Raw genomic sequence first — 16,006 nt, 5'->3', positions numbered from 1 at the left:
AAGTCCATCCCCTGCAGGGAGATGGACCATCGCAACAGTTTTGGATTCTCCACCCGCATCTGCATCAACCATTGCAGGGGTCTGTGATCTGTTTGTACCCTGAAATGGGTACCGAAGAGGTAGGGCCGGAGTTTCTTGAGGGCCCATACTACTGCGAAGGCCTCCCGCTCGATGGTGCTCCAGCGCTGCTCTCGGGCCAGCAGGCGTCGGCTGATGAAGGCCACTGGTTGATCGACTCCCTCGGCGTTGAGTTGAGAGAGTACTGCCCCAATGCCATGATCTGAGGCGTCCGTCTGGACGATGAATTCCCGGCTGTAGTCGGGGGCCTGGAGCACGGGGGCGGTGCACATGGCGGCCTTCAACTTCTCGAAGGCCGCTTGACAGTCCGGAGTCCAGTTGACGGTTTTGGGGTTTTTCTTGGAGGTGAGTTCTGTGAGGGGCCCCACAATGCTGCCATAGTCCTTCACAAACCGCCGGTAGTATCCGGTGAGCCCCAGGAAGGCTCGGACCTCGGTTTGGGTGACAGGTGGCTGCCAGGACTGGATGGCAGCGATCTTGAGCTGAAGGGGGGCCACCAGACCGCTCCCCACTTGGTGTCCGAGGTAGGTCACGGACCCCTGGCCAATCTGGCATTTGCTGGCCTTGATGGTAAGGCCGGCCTGCTGGAGGGCGCGCAGGACTTCTCGGGGGTGGTGAAGGTGGTCGGCCCAGTGCCGACTGTACACAGCGATATCGTCCAGGTAAGCAGCACTGAACTCTTCGAGGCCCGCCAATACCTGGTTCACGAGTCGTTGGAAAGTAGCTGGAGCGTTTTTCATGCCGAATGGCATCACTTTGAAATGGTAGTGGCCATCCGGGGTAGAGAAGGCGGATCGTTCTTGGGCTCTGGGGGTGAGGCCGATCTGCCAGTAGCCCGCTGTCAGATCGAAGATGCTCAGGTAGCGGGCAGCCCCCATACGGTCAACCAGTTCATCTGCCCGGGGGATGGGGTGAGCGTCGGTTCGGGTGACAGCGTTCAGGCCCCGATAGTCTACACAGAATCGGAGCTCGGGGGTGGCGCCCAGGGCGGCAGCTTTGGGGACCAGTACGACTGGGCTGGCCCAGGGGCTGTCGGATGGCTCGATCACTCCTAGTGCGAGCATTTTAGAGACTTCGTCCTGGATGCAGGTGCGCACCCGATCCGGCACTCGGTACGCCCTGTGTCGAATAGGGGGACTATCCCCAGTGTCCACGTCGTGGAGGCACCAGGGGGTGAACCCGGGGTGAGTGAGAACAGGTTCGCAAATTGCAGCAGGAGAGCCCGACAGTCTTGGCGTTGTTCCGAGGACAAGGCATCGGAGAGTCGGACCCCTTCCACTGAGCCATCTTTTTCACGGGTCCTCAGTAGGTCAGGGAGGGGCTCGGAGTCTTCTTCCGTCCCACTATCTGTTGCCATCAGTAGGCTGAGCTCCGAGCGTACGAAGTGTGGTTTGAGTCTGTTGACGTGGAGGACCCGGAGGGGGTTCCGGGGGGACTCCATGTCTATTAGGTAGGTGACAGGGCCCTTGCGCTCAATCACCTTGAAGGGCCCTGTCCATTTGTCCTGCAAGGCACAAGGTTCGACTGGAGACATCACCCATACTTGCTGACCGGGCTCGAACTCAATGGAGGAGGCATGTTGATCGTACCATTTCTTCATGTCCTCCTGACTGGCCTCAAGATTGGCTTTGGCGAGTTCCCTGAATTGCCGGGTCTGGTTGCGGAGGGTCAGGAGGTACTTATACACGTCCGGAGGGGTCTTCTGGGGGGCCATCTCCCATTCTTCTTTGACCAGGCTGAGGGGCCCCCGGACAGGGTGTCCGTACAGGAGCTCGAAGGGGCTAAAACCGAGGGATTTCTGGGGAACCTCTCGGTAGGCGAAGAGGAGGCACGGGAGCAGCACGTCCCGTTGGCGACGTAGGGGTTCCTCCAGGCCCATGATCATTCCCTTGAGAGTGCGGTTAAACCGCTCAACCAGTCCGTTTCCTTGCGGGTGATAGGGGGTCGTGAACCGGTAGGTAACCCCGCACTGCTGCCAGAGAGATTTCATGTATTTGGAGATAAAGTTTGTGCCCCTGTCGCTAACGACTTCCCGGGGGAAGCCCACTCGAGAGAAGATCCCCATTAAGGCTCGGCCTACCACTGGTGCTGTTACGGTCCGAAGAGGAATGGCCTCGGGATAGCGGGTGGCGTGGTCCACCAGGACCAGGATGAACCGATGCCCCTGTGCTGTTCGGGGGTCCAGGGGCCCCACAATGTCTATTCCCACCCGTTCGAACGGGGTGGTGACAACGGGAAATGGTTGCAAGGGTGCTTTGATTTTTCGGCCGCTCTTCCCGCTGGCCTGGCAGGTGGGGCAGGCCCGGCAGTGGTTGGAGACATCATTTCGCATTTTGGGCCAGTAAAAGTGTGTTACCAGGCGGTTGTACGTTTTGTCTTGTCCCAAGTGTCAAGCAAGGGGGACATCGTGCGCTAAGTTCAAAAGGAAGTCTCTGAAGCGGAGGGGCACCACCAGCACCCGGCTGGCCCCCAACTCAGCAATTCTTTGCTCGCTGTAGAGTAGGTCATTGTCCCAATAGATCCAGTGGGCCCCTGCGGTGTCTCCTGCGCTCTGGGCGAGGGCTTGCTGTCGGAGTCCCTCGAGGGAGGGACAGGTCTTCTGTTCTTGCCGGAATTGTTCCTGGGTGGGTCCACCCTCTTGATGCCACTGGGCCAGTTCTGGAAGGTCCTGGAGCTGAGCGGGCCCCTCTTGGTTTTGCTCTGGGGGATCAGTACTGAGGGCGTCTCTCTCCGGGACGATCGGGGGAGGAGGTGCTGGCCATTCGGGTTCTTCGGGACTGGAGATGGCGTGGGCGGCCATGGACCGGGTCGTTACGCAGGCCCAGTCAGGGAGGCCCAACATCCCCAGGTGCTCTCTTCTCTCAACTGCTGCCCAGGGGGAACTTTCGAGGTCGTTTCCCAGGAGGCAGTCCACCGGGGCATCATCGCGGACAGTCACCTTCAGCATACCGGACACTCCTCCCCATTCGAAGGGGACGCAGGCCATCCGACACAGGCTCTCTGAATTGTCAGCTGATCGGACGGGGCAAAGAACGTTTGGCAAGATCTGCTCGGGGGCTACCAGATGACAGCGGACTGCCGTCACACTGGCCCCGGTGTCACGCAGGGCTTCGGCCTTGCGCCCATTGATGTTCACCCACTGGCTGTATTTTCTTGTGTTGGTGGGTAGGGGAGCCCGCGGGATCATGTCTCTTTCCCCTAGGCAAACCAGGGACATGGCGGCGGGTTCCCACTCGGGCTGTTCCTGGTCGTACTCTTCATAATCTTCGGGTGCTTGCTCCTCTCCCAGGGCGGCGGCAGCGACCTGGCGGGGTATAGGACTCTGGTTCTTCGGGCAGTTAGAGTCGTTGGCATAGTGGCCGGTCCGCTGGCACCGGTAGCAAGTAATGTTGGCTCGGAACCCTGGACGCATCGGGGGGTTTCCCCTACCGGCCGGGGGCGGGGTGTTGCTGGCGGGAGCTGCCGGGACGGCGTCTCTGCCCCGACCCTGGCCTCCTCCTCCTCGGGGGCGATGGGGACCTTGGTTGGTTCTGTTTGGCTCACTGGGCCCACTTCGGGCAACTCGAGTGCTTTCCCATCGGTCAGCTTCGGCGGCGAGCTGCCGAGGTTCAGTCAGTTTACTGTCGAGGAGGTGCTGCCTGAGCTCGACGAAGCAATTGTTGGAGAGGTGTTCCCACACAATGAGGTTAAAGAGTTGCTCGTAGGTGGTTACGTGGCTGCCCTTGATCCACCCCTCGAAGGCTCGGCTGAAATAGTTCACGTACTCCACCCAAGTTGTACCCGGGATCCGTTTGCAGTCGCGGAACCGCTGGCGGTACATCTCGGGTGTGAGTCCGTATCGAGTGAGGAGGGCGGCTTTCATGTGGTCATAGGACGTCATCTGATGGTCCGGGAGCTGCAGCAGGGCGTCGCGCCCTTCATTGATGAACCTCCCCCATAACCCGGCTCCCCAGTCACTTTGATCAATCCGGTGGGAGGTCATGGCTATCTCGTAGGCCTTGAACCACTGCTGGATATCGTCGTTCCGATAATATTCTCTGACGACATCCTTGGGGATGTGGACTTTTGGTTCTGCAGTGCCCGGGGTGTTCAGGCGCTGGGGCACCCGAGATCTTTCTTCTGTTTCCGAATCTCTATCTCTGCTAGCTTGCGCTCATGTTCGTATGCCAGTTTTTTCTCTTCGAGTTCCCTCTGCCTTTGTTTCTCTTCCCGCTCCTCTCGGTGCCGCAAGTGTTCTAATGTTATCTTTTGTTCCGCCAATTTCAGCTCTCCGTCCAACCGAAGCCGTGCCAACTCTAATTCATGGAGTCTGCTTTTCTCTCGTTCTCGGATCTCCTCCAGGGAGAGACCCGCTCTCCTTCCTTCTGTCGGAGTGGTGTTTGTTTCTGGCGCATCGAGGTTTTGGTTTTGGGGTACGGCCGTACCCGTTTCTGCCCAAGATTCTAGGGCGTGTTTGAAGTCCTCTTTCGTGCTCAGTCCAGTGGTAGCAATGCCTAGTTCTATGCAAAATTGCTTTAGCTCTCGGTGGTTGTACTCTTCTAGTTTCTCCATCTGGAATTTCTCTGTGGATCCGCTCTCTTTTGTTGTCATTGTGGTTGAGTCGTGGGGTGAGTTACTCTCTGTACGATTACGCGTTGGTTCGGATCGCGCCGCCGGCCACCAATGTTAGACGGGGACCTGGGCGGTCGTCGAGGACAAGGGGAGAGGCCTCCGGAGAGGGCCGTCTCCAGCGATCGTACAGACAAGTAACTTCCCCCCACAGATGGACACCACACAAGGATGAGGTCAACACTCTTTATATACGATTCTTGAAGCAAGGATATCAGCGATACAGTGAGATCGGGACACGAGGGTCCTCTCAATTCTAGTCTCTGGAAGGGAAAGGGGTAGCGGGACAGTCTTGGTACCGGTCTGGTACTGAGGTGGTACGATGGATAGCTCACAATCCTCGAGCTCGGAGTTCTGGAAGGTCGCGCCGCGGCAGCGCCAGCAGGCTCGGTTGATAAGTCTCACTTGAGAAGGGCCGCGGCAGCGCCAGCCGGCAAGGGCGATGGTTCACACAAGGATGGGCCGCGGCAGCGCCAGCAGGTCCCGACGAAGATGTAGGTTGCAGAGGGCCGCGGCAGCGCCAGCAGGTCCCGACGAAGATGTAGGTTGCAGAGGGCCGCGGCAGCGCCAGCAGGTCCCGACGAAGATGTAGGTTGCAGAGGGCCGCGGCAGCGCCAGCAGGTCCCGACGAAGATGTAGGTTGCAGAAAGCCGCGGCAGCGCCAGCAGGCAGGACGATGATTCACAAGGCAGGGCTGTGGCAGCGCCAGCAGTCCGTCAAGGATGAGTTCTTCTAGGTGTCTCTCGACTCCAGGATACAACTGCCTTCCTGCTCTGGAGCTGCCCCAGTTATAGGTCTGGCCTCCTTTGATGTCCGGACCCTCGCTCTTGGAGGTCGGGAGGTCCGGGATGAGGGAGTCCAGACACCCAGCAGGGGGGTGGAGACAACGCCCGGGGAGGCTGGGGGCGATCGGCACCTGGCGGGGGAGAGCCATCGACACTCCTCTCTCCCATTGACCTGCCAAGTGGTCCGTTCACCTCCTGGGTGGATGGTGGTGCCTCGATGTCGGGGCCTGGCCAGGCCCAGGGTTGGGGTCGAGCTGAGGCCACGCGGCCTCGTGGTGCAGTGTCCAAGATGGCGGCTGGGCCGGGGCAATGCTGCTGATGGTGGCCCGGGCCGGCCGATGTCGTGGTGTTCGGGGGAAGGCGTCCCGTTGGGGACGGGTTGCGGGTTGCTTCTGTGGGTTGCCGGGGTGGTTCTTCTGGTGACACCGGGAGAGCCGGTGCTCGGACCTTATTATGCGGGGAGGGAGCTGCCCCTTCACGAGGCCTGTCCAACACCCAGCTTCTGCTCTTTCTGTACTCTCCCCTCGTGATCCTGCCTAATCTTATCACCTTTTAGTTCTCCTCCCTCCATCTTCCACTTTTTCCATCGATGTTCACTCATCTCCCCGCACCCTTCTCTCATCTTTAGAGCCCATGCCATCTCCCACTCTCCTTCCCCCTATCTAGTCTTGTGTTTCCTAGAACTCGCAGGTATTCAGAGGGTAGGAGGCTTCTGTGTTTCTAAAAGCACTTTGCACTTCAGGAGGTCTAGCCCACACAACAACAGCCATCCCCCTTGAAAATCCTCCTTCATGTGCTGAATCGCGACTCTCCAGTTCAGGCGTGTGTGCTCTCTAGGGCCCAAGCATGATTAATTGTTGGCAAACTGGCCTGACCCCTACCTAGGCTAGTGACCTATCTGTGACAAAGAGCCATGCCTTGTGGACTACCAGATCCTGTACACCTGTGCTTGCATACATTCAGTTCATAGTGGGCACTTCACACACACACACTGCACCCTCACACACACTGTACACACTGCACCCTCACACACACTGCACACGCTGCACCCTCACACACACTGCACCCTCACACACACTGCACACACTGCACCCTCACACACACTGCACCCTCTCACACACTGCACCCTCACACACTGCACCCTCACACACTGCACACTCACACACTGCACCCACACACACACTGCACTCACACACACTGCGCCCTCACACACTCTGCACCCTCACATACACTGCACACACTGCACCCTCACACACTCTTCACACACTGTACCCTCACACACACTGCACACACTGCACCCACACACACTGCACCCTCACACACACTGCACTCTCACACATACTGCCCACACTACACTCTCACACACACTGCACACACTGCACCCTCACACACACTGCACACTGCACCCTCACACACACTGCACCCTCACACACACTGCACCCTCACACACACTGCACACACCGCACCCTCACACACTCTGCACTCTCACACACACTGCACACACTGCACCCTCACACACACTGCACATACTGCACCCTCACACACACTGCACACACTGCACCCTCACACACTGCGCACCCTCACACTCCTTACACCCTCACACTCTGCCCACCCTCCCACGCTGCGCACCCTCACACTCTGCGCACCCTCACACTCTGCGCACCCTCACACTTTTTTGCACACCCTCACACTCTGCACACCCTCACACTCTGCACCCTCACACTCTGCACTGGAACATACACTCCAAATACCACTCAGTGCCACATATTTACACTGCACTCAATGCAACATACACTCCAAATACCACTCAGTGCCACATAATTGCCCTCCACATAATTACACTGCAATCAATGCAACATACACTCCAAATACCACTCAGTGCCACATAATTACACGCCACATAATTACACTGCACTCAATGCAACATACACTCCAAATACCACTCAGTGCCACACTATTACACTCCACATAATTACACTGCACTCAATGCAACATACACTCCAAATACCACTCAGGGCCACATAATTACACGCCACATAATTACACAGCACTCAATGCAACATACACTCCAAATACCACTCAGTGCCACATAATTACACGCCACATAATTACACTGCACTCAATGCCACATACACTCCAAATACCACTCAGTGTCACATAATTTCACGCCACATAATTACACTGCACTCAATGCAACATACACTCCAAATACCACTGAGTGCCACATAATTACACGCCACATAATTACACTGCAATCACTGCAACATACACTCCAAGTACCACTCAGTGCCACATAATTACACGCCACATAATTACATTGCACTCGATGCAACATACACTCCAAATCCCACTCAGTGCCACATAATTACATGCCACATCATTACACAGCACTCAATGGAACATACACTCAGTGCCACATAATGATATGCTACATAATTACACTGCACTCACTGCAACATACACTCCAAGTACCACTCAGTGCCACATAATTACACGCCACATAATTACATTGCACTCAATGCAACATACACTCCAAATCCCACTCAGTGCCACATAATTACATGACACATTACAGAGCACTCAATGGAACATACACTCAGTGCCACATAATGATATGCTACATAATTACACTGCATTCAATGCAACATACACTCCAAACAATACCACTCAGTGCCATATCATTATATGCTATATAATTACACTGCACTCAATGCAGCATACACTCCAAATACCACTCAGTACCACATAATTACAATGCCCAAAATTACCCTCTCCTGAATACAACATACACTCCCCATATTACCACTCAGTGCCATATAATTACACACCTCATACTTACACTCTACTCAATGCAACATAGATACACTTTATCTATCTGTCTATCTATCTATGGCCCTCACTCTATCTGTCTATCTATCGCACTCACTCTATCTATCGCCATCACTCTATCCAGGGGCGGCTGGTGACATTTGAAAGTGGTGTGGCGTAAACTAATTTGCATATTGCACCGCAGCGATTGAGCGCAGCGAGCAAGCCCGAACCACCTTGCATCCATCCATACATCATTCATGCATCCACCCATCTATCCACCCACCCACCATCCATACATCATTCATGCATCCACCCATCCATCCATCATGCATCCACCCATCATGCATGCATGCATCCATACATCATTCATACATCCACCCATACATCCACCCACCCATCCTGCATCCATACATCATTCATGCACCCACCCATCCATCCATCATGCATCATGCATCCACCCATCATGCATGCATCCATGCATCCACCCATCCATCCACCCACCCACCCTGCATACATCATTCATTCATGCATCCACCCATCCATCCATCATGCATCCGCCCACCATGTATGCATGCATCCATACATCATTCATGCATCCACCCATCCATCCACCCAACCATCCTGCATCCATACATCATTCATTCATGCACCCACCCACCCATCCATCCACCCATCCATCCATCCATCCATCATGCATCCACCCATCATGCATGCATCCATCCATACATCATTCATGCATCCACCCATCCATCCACCCACCCATCCTGCATCCATACATCATTCATTCATGCATCCATCCATCCATCCATCATGCATCCACCCATCATGCAAGCATCCATCCATACATCATTCAGGCATCCATCCATATCCATCCATCCAACAAGTCCCCCAAAACAACTGACTTAGGGGGACTTGATTTAGTTTTCAGCAACGTAAATAACATTCCTGTAAACATTGTAAAAACATCTAGACGTTTGTTCAACTGAACACACTCTAGGACGCTGAATCCATCACACTGAGATTCTGTCACGATAAGGAAGACCCTCCGGCGATTCCAATACAAGAACTTCACGAAGTGTAAACACAGCACACATTACTTCTGCAGTAGTTATTTTTGAAAACATTATGGCAGGATTAAAATAATGGATCTGGTGGCAAAGTAGATAACTTCAAAATGTTTCTGACGTGTTCCTTTCAGTCACCACAAATGTGTAGAGAGTCACGGCCGGCATGAATCCGGGTGGTTCGCGCGAGGGGGGGGGGGGGGGTGTATTTAATTACATTTTTACAAACAAATAAACTTACCAGGGTGAGGAATCTCCTCTGCCGGTCCCGCCGCGCATCCCGTCTCCGAGTCCTCTCATGGCAAGTGGCAAATCATGCGACTGGATGTGACTCAAGGGCAGCTACTCAACTGTATCCTGCCTGCTGACAGGGCATGGGGCGGCCATACGTCACCGCCCGTGCAGGATGCTATCTTCAGGCTCCTGTACTACATTAGGCATGCGCAGCATGCCTAATGTAATGTCAATGGAGCGGGGGGGGCTGAAATTAAGAGCGCCCCTTGCAGTTGCGCAGTCGGAGTCTGCTCGACTCCTGCTGCTCTCGCCTGGTGCACGTTTGTAGTGGAATGACGACTGACTGTGCTCATGCGCAGTTGAATCTGTGAAGCAGCTGCCAGCACAGGCAGGAAATGTAAACAGACGAATTTCGTCTGCCGTCTGTTTACATTTCCTGCTGTCCGTGGGCAGTTTTGCTTGTTGAATCTGCCTAGTGGGGGCGCTGCCCCGACGCCCCTATGGACCAGCCGCCCCTGACTCTATCTATCAATAGCCCTCACTCTATCTATCGCCCTTACTCTATCTATCTATCTATCGCACTCACTCTATCGCATCACCATAGCATCACTCAGCCCCACCACAGCATCACTCAGGGGCACCACAACATCACTATGCACTATCGGAGCATCACTGTGCGCCACAGCATCACTCGTCGCCACCACAACATCACTCAGCGCTACCACAGCATCAATCTGTGTAACCATTCAACAACAACTGGTTCAAATATGTTCTCTCAATGTTTCAAGCTTTATTACAAATGTAACAAAAAGATGTAAATATTTCACTTCTGTTCTTGGTTTTTCGTCACAATAAAATACAATGAACATAATCTTCACAAACGTTATTCACAAAAGCTATTGCCATTATAAATTACAGTAACTTTTATTTAAGTATTAATTATAAAAAAAATAAAAGCCATTTTTATTTGTAATATCAATACATCTAAGTCACATAAATACAACACATATTGCATTACAAATGCTATAGGTGTCATATTTGCGAAAGTTAAAACTATTGGCATTGTAAATGACAAAGCTATTAAATTCGCTATTTTCAAAACCAACACATGAATACAAAATGTGTCTTTTACAATACCATTAGCTCAAACTTTCCTAATGCGAGACCTATTGCATTGCAAATGCTTGTTACTAGATGTATTTGGATCCGCTGCACAGCTCCAGTGACCATGCCTAAATGCTGACTATTCTGCTTCTTCCTCAACCTCAGTTTCTCACTGAAGAAAGACACCGTGGCAGCCAGGATGTATGCAACGCCTTTAAAATACTTAACTCCAAATTCATGCTAGCCTGGAAGCCAGCATTCAGGCCCTTCAAAAAAGCTATTGGCCAAGTATCCATCTTATACAAAAGTGTAGTTTCTCCAAATTCATAAAGTGGTTAGCCTGTTTGCCCAGTTGCTGGAAGCAATGATCAGAAAATGTAACGTTCTGTGCTCTGAGTCCTTCTTACATTATCTCCTTACCACGATGTCAAGCAGTGTACAATCAACGGGGAACATCACTTACAACGCATTTTTTACAACGCACTACCATTACATCGCAACCATTACAACGCAAACCATTACAACGCATTGCGCTGGGGGGCGCTCTAGGATAGGGAATATATTTAATTTACTATCCAACACCTTCCCTGCTATCCACGGGGACTGGAGTTGGAATAGTAAATTAAATAATTCACTATCCAGCGCCTAAAAGCATTATGCGTTGTAATGGACTGCGTGGTAAAAACCGCGTTGTAAAGGCATGCGATGTAAAAGCATGCGTTGTAGTGACACCAATCCACAATCAACTATCTTGAGCACTGATTTCCTATTCCCAGCTATCAATGATGCATCAGTATTGTCCAGCAAACAGAAAGCTCTCTGAATTCATGTTTGACACCCAATTTCCATGCTGGTACATGTCATTAGTATCTATTTGGCCATATCTTGAATTCTGAGCATTGACTCCACTCCATCTCAAAGTTTATTTTGCCCCTCGTTATGCAAAATGCCAAGAACTCTTTTTGGACCCCTTCCATGTTCTCTGGTCTTTAATCAGTTGAGATCCAGTTCAGAAGGCAAATGCACTTTCTCTGTAACAACTAAACATAAACACTTTGATGTTAACGTTTCTGAACCTTTGAACTAGAGAGGTACTTTAATGGGTAACATATATACCATAGATCGAATATATTTCATGTTTTAACTGTTTTGATTTGTTTTTATAACTCACCCACCACTTCAGTCATCACCTGCAAAGTTGTCCAACCCAACCCCATCTTGGACTCATGTTCAGTCTGCGTTACCATGTCCAGTGTTTCTGGTAAACATAATGTTGCATGCCAACAAACAGTTATCAATTGTTGCCTTTAAATACAATGTCTGTTTTCCATGTATTTTAACATTGTATTTGTGGGGCACACCCTACACCAGTCGGTGTCATTCTTCCTCTTCCACCCTTTCTGAGCATCAGTCATGGACCTGTGGAAATCCTTGCACAAAGCAACAATCTGCCTGTGGATTGTGGGTCAATCTGTGTCTGGAAGGCAGACTTGATCCCAAACTCCAGCCGACAGCCCTTAATTAGGGGTCCATTCTATGGGAAATTATCAAAATTATATTTACAATAGTAAGATGACTAGACAACACAGGTGAATTATAAGAACATCAGGTCTGGATTATAAAGAACAAAGAGGCTTGTGTGGCCCTGCCCCAAGAATGCTGGCATCGTTCTGTATAAGAAAATGTGACCTGGAAGTTATGTCATCTGCCCTCTCATTCTGTAAGTGCTATTCAATCTGTCTCGGAATCCCAATCAGTTCACTACTTAAATCTATTGCTGCAAATATTATGATGACCAAAGTCCATGATGAGATTTTTCAATTAACAACCTCGCTACATGCTACATAGTGCTAGTTCAGTTGCATGTCAGAAGAATGAACAGCAAAGAAGGCTACACAGCCTTGTTGCAAGGACGGCTTGCTGCTGGAAGCTGTGAACCGGCAGTGATGTCACCCGCCCTCTCACTCGGGAAGTACCTTCCACCAGATGTTTGCACAGTGTCGGAATCTCCCAGCAGCCCATCACTTAAATCAGCTGCTCCCCTCATGAAGTGAATGCTTGTCATTTTCCTAGATGCTCTAATTGGTGATTTCATCCCTTCAACACATGCTTTATTTGCTTACATGGGAAAAAGCACGTCTTGTGGGGGCGCTAATTTGGAAGGCTCAGAACCCTCATCTGCTAACATATTTTCCTGAGTTGTTGCATCATGTCTTTGTGGCTTTGGCAGGGCAAGAGGTGCCAGGATTGTGTCATCACCAGACTTGTTGCAGCAGCTGGATCATGTGTCCGAGCCCACAATTCTCTTATTATCGATTTAGACTACATCAGCTTTTTTTCTCATCCCTCTCCTCTCCACTGGGACATATCCTTCACTACATCATCTGTCTCTGCTATTGTGTTTGAGAGCCTGAGAGGCAACTGGCCAACCTCAGATGATGATGAAGGCTTGGCAAAGAGGAAGACCTGACCTCAGACAATTGAGTCGTTTAAAAGTAATCTTCATAGCAGCAGAGCAGTCAGACATCAACAGCCAATCACCACTTGTTTATCCGAAGTAGAAGAAATAATGTGACCTTTTCAGCATCTCATCCATAAATGATGGTTGTATAGCTACGGACTGTAACACAACAGCAGCAGCAGACTCGTTTTATAAGGGTGGCCAAGATATGATAATTTCCCCATCATAAGATCCCACAATTAAACACCAAATAGCAAAATGTGGAAACAGTAGACAAGGTATTAACACCATATTGGTAGCCCTGGCTTGATTACATGGGTGGAAAGAAACAAGAAATCAGTCCAGTACAATATATTAATTGCGCTGCCAAATTTGCAAAATACCCACATTTTGTAGTATGTAAAAATTGCAATGTTTCTTACAATTTGGATTAATATAGTGAGTGAATGCCCTCTATATAGGTACATATAGACCGTACTGGAGCAATAGACATTAAACAAGCATTTGCAATGCAATAGGTCTCGCATTAGGAACATTTGAGCTATTGGTATTGTAAATGACAATTTTTTTATGTTTGTGTTGGTTTTGAAAATAGCGAAATTAATAGCTTTGTCAGGGAGAGGGAGAACAGGGTTGGGATTACAGTACTAGGGAGGACAAAACAAGGGTGTACACTTAACATTTATTGTGCTGAGTGAATTAACCAAGATAAGGTGACTATATGGAATAACCATATTCTAAAAGTGTACTAGTGGTCCATCTAATACGATTAAAAATGTGCTCCAGTGTCAGTTACCGGAACGTGCTTAAGTAAATAAAACCCCAGCGCTGTGATGAGGTGTTGGTCTGGCAAGGTGACTGGGTTTGTTTTCAAGAGGAAAAGGTGAGGGAGAGTGATCGCTATTGTGTTGCGAAGCAGAACGCTATGGAGCATTAATCAATAAGATTACAATTGTGCGGCTAAACACTCGGACCGCAAGTTGGTCGGCGTGTGATACTAACATTGCCCTAGTGGTTTAAGAAAAAAGAGTACTGCTTACACTCGAGGCGGTAACTACCGCTTCATGGGCATCGGAGCTTCCAAGACGGCAAGTGTCCGTCACCTGGGAATGTTTAGGAACACAGGCAGACAAAGATCAGAATTCTGCCTATATGGAACACACAAGGAAATAATACTCGGGTGCAGTGCGGTGAGAGCCGCATCGTACAGAAGTCGGCGAGATTGCACTTACTTGCGACTTCTGCTCGTCTCGCGGTAAACCTACTTGGTTACTGCTCGAGATGCCCCATGGAGTGTTCTGTTGAATTAGCAATGCCGGTAAAGTAAACCGGTCGGTATTTCCTGGTTGGGCGTGGCGCGATTCGTGACCCTGGGCGGGCCAATCAGAATGCGCTGGAGGGGCGGAACCCGCTTCAGTTCCGATCACGTGGTAACAAGAGCGTGACTCATAGCGGTATAGTAACCATGGCGACCACGCTTTCCGATTAGGAACTATGGAAGGAAACAATATTGTGTTTCATTTTGCAAAGAGGTATAAAATTGCAGATTAATGCAAGGGCCCCCTCCCCGTGAGTAGGTTGGGAGTAGGGGTCATTTGACAGAACGGGGATGGCGGTGAGGAATGTCAAGTATTTACAAGGGACGTCGATCTTTAGTGATCAAACAGGACGTCTATCACAACTCAAGGAGTGAACTGCAGCTATACGACATTTACTTAGTCAGTGTAGCGTAAGAGGGTCAGCAGGTTTAAAAGGTATTTAAAAGGGTGGCACTTTCATTGGATCTATGGTTTGCGTGAGAGAATAATTATCCCATCACTGTGTTCCACGGTATATTATCGTTCAAACCAGTCTTGTGAGTTGAAAGCCTGTACACCCACCTTTGTTCCTTCTCGAACAGGCGTTGGTTCAGATTATCTCCTGGTTTCACCTGTTCGATAATGGTCCACTGCAGATCATCTGGTGTATGGATGTAACGACCGGATTTTCCGCCTAGATGGAATCAGCTCCTAGGAGCCCCTCTAACCCAGTCGGAACGTAATCACCTCCCACCTTAGAACGTATTTACAATGGGTATGGATATATATATATGTATGTACATCTTGTACCTAAGGATGGGGAAATAGCAATAAACATGCATAGGTTTTCTACAATATCCTATTCATACCAACTAGTCTCGCGGCCACTTAGGCCCAGACTAATCTACCCTGGGGCAGATCTGATTATGTACCATTACACACTGCCACTATCAGTGCTCACTCGACACACAATCCGGCGTGTCTACACACATGGGTCTGCAGTCCCAGTGCTCTCATTTACACACGGTTCACAATCTGGCGAACCTACACACCGTATCCCCCCGGTGCTCTCATTTACACACGGTTCACAATCCGGCGAACCTACGCACCGTATCCCTCCGGTGCTCTCATTAACGTTGTATACTAACGACGATCACTTTCCTATGAATACTTAGGGAAATCTCTCATTTGTCTACTCGGGATAAAACGATGACAATAGAAATCAATACGACTTTCCAAATTGATATATATGTACCTTCTGCTCTTGGCATCAAACGTTCCCTTCCTCCCTCATTTTTCAGTCATTTCTTACCCGATCGGGAGTCACATCCGTTCATGCAAACAATGTCTGACTAGAAGGCAAGGTTACCCTGATTGAACAAGAATACAAGGCACATGTCGGTTCACTAAGAACTGGGGTATTTATTTACAATAAAAATAAACACAATACTATGCAATGTATATTCTGCAAAGAAAAGGAAAAAGGTTAGAATGCGCGCTTAATATGGGAAAGGGCGGAGGTCACCTGGTTAATATGAAGTTGGGGTTCGGCAGTCATCTAGG

The sequence above is a fragment of the Lissotriton vulgaris genome, chromosome 9 (assembly GCF_964263255.1).
Source record: "Lissotriton vulgaris chromosome 9, aLisVul1.2, whole genome shotgun sequence".
NCBI classification, from domain to species: Eukaryota; Metazoa; Chordata; class Amphibia; order Caudata; family Salamandridae; genus Lissotriton; species Lissotriton vulgaris.
The sequence above is the reverse complement of the archived record's forward strand: the minus strand, read 5'-3'. Positions refer to the sequence as shown.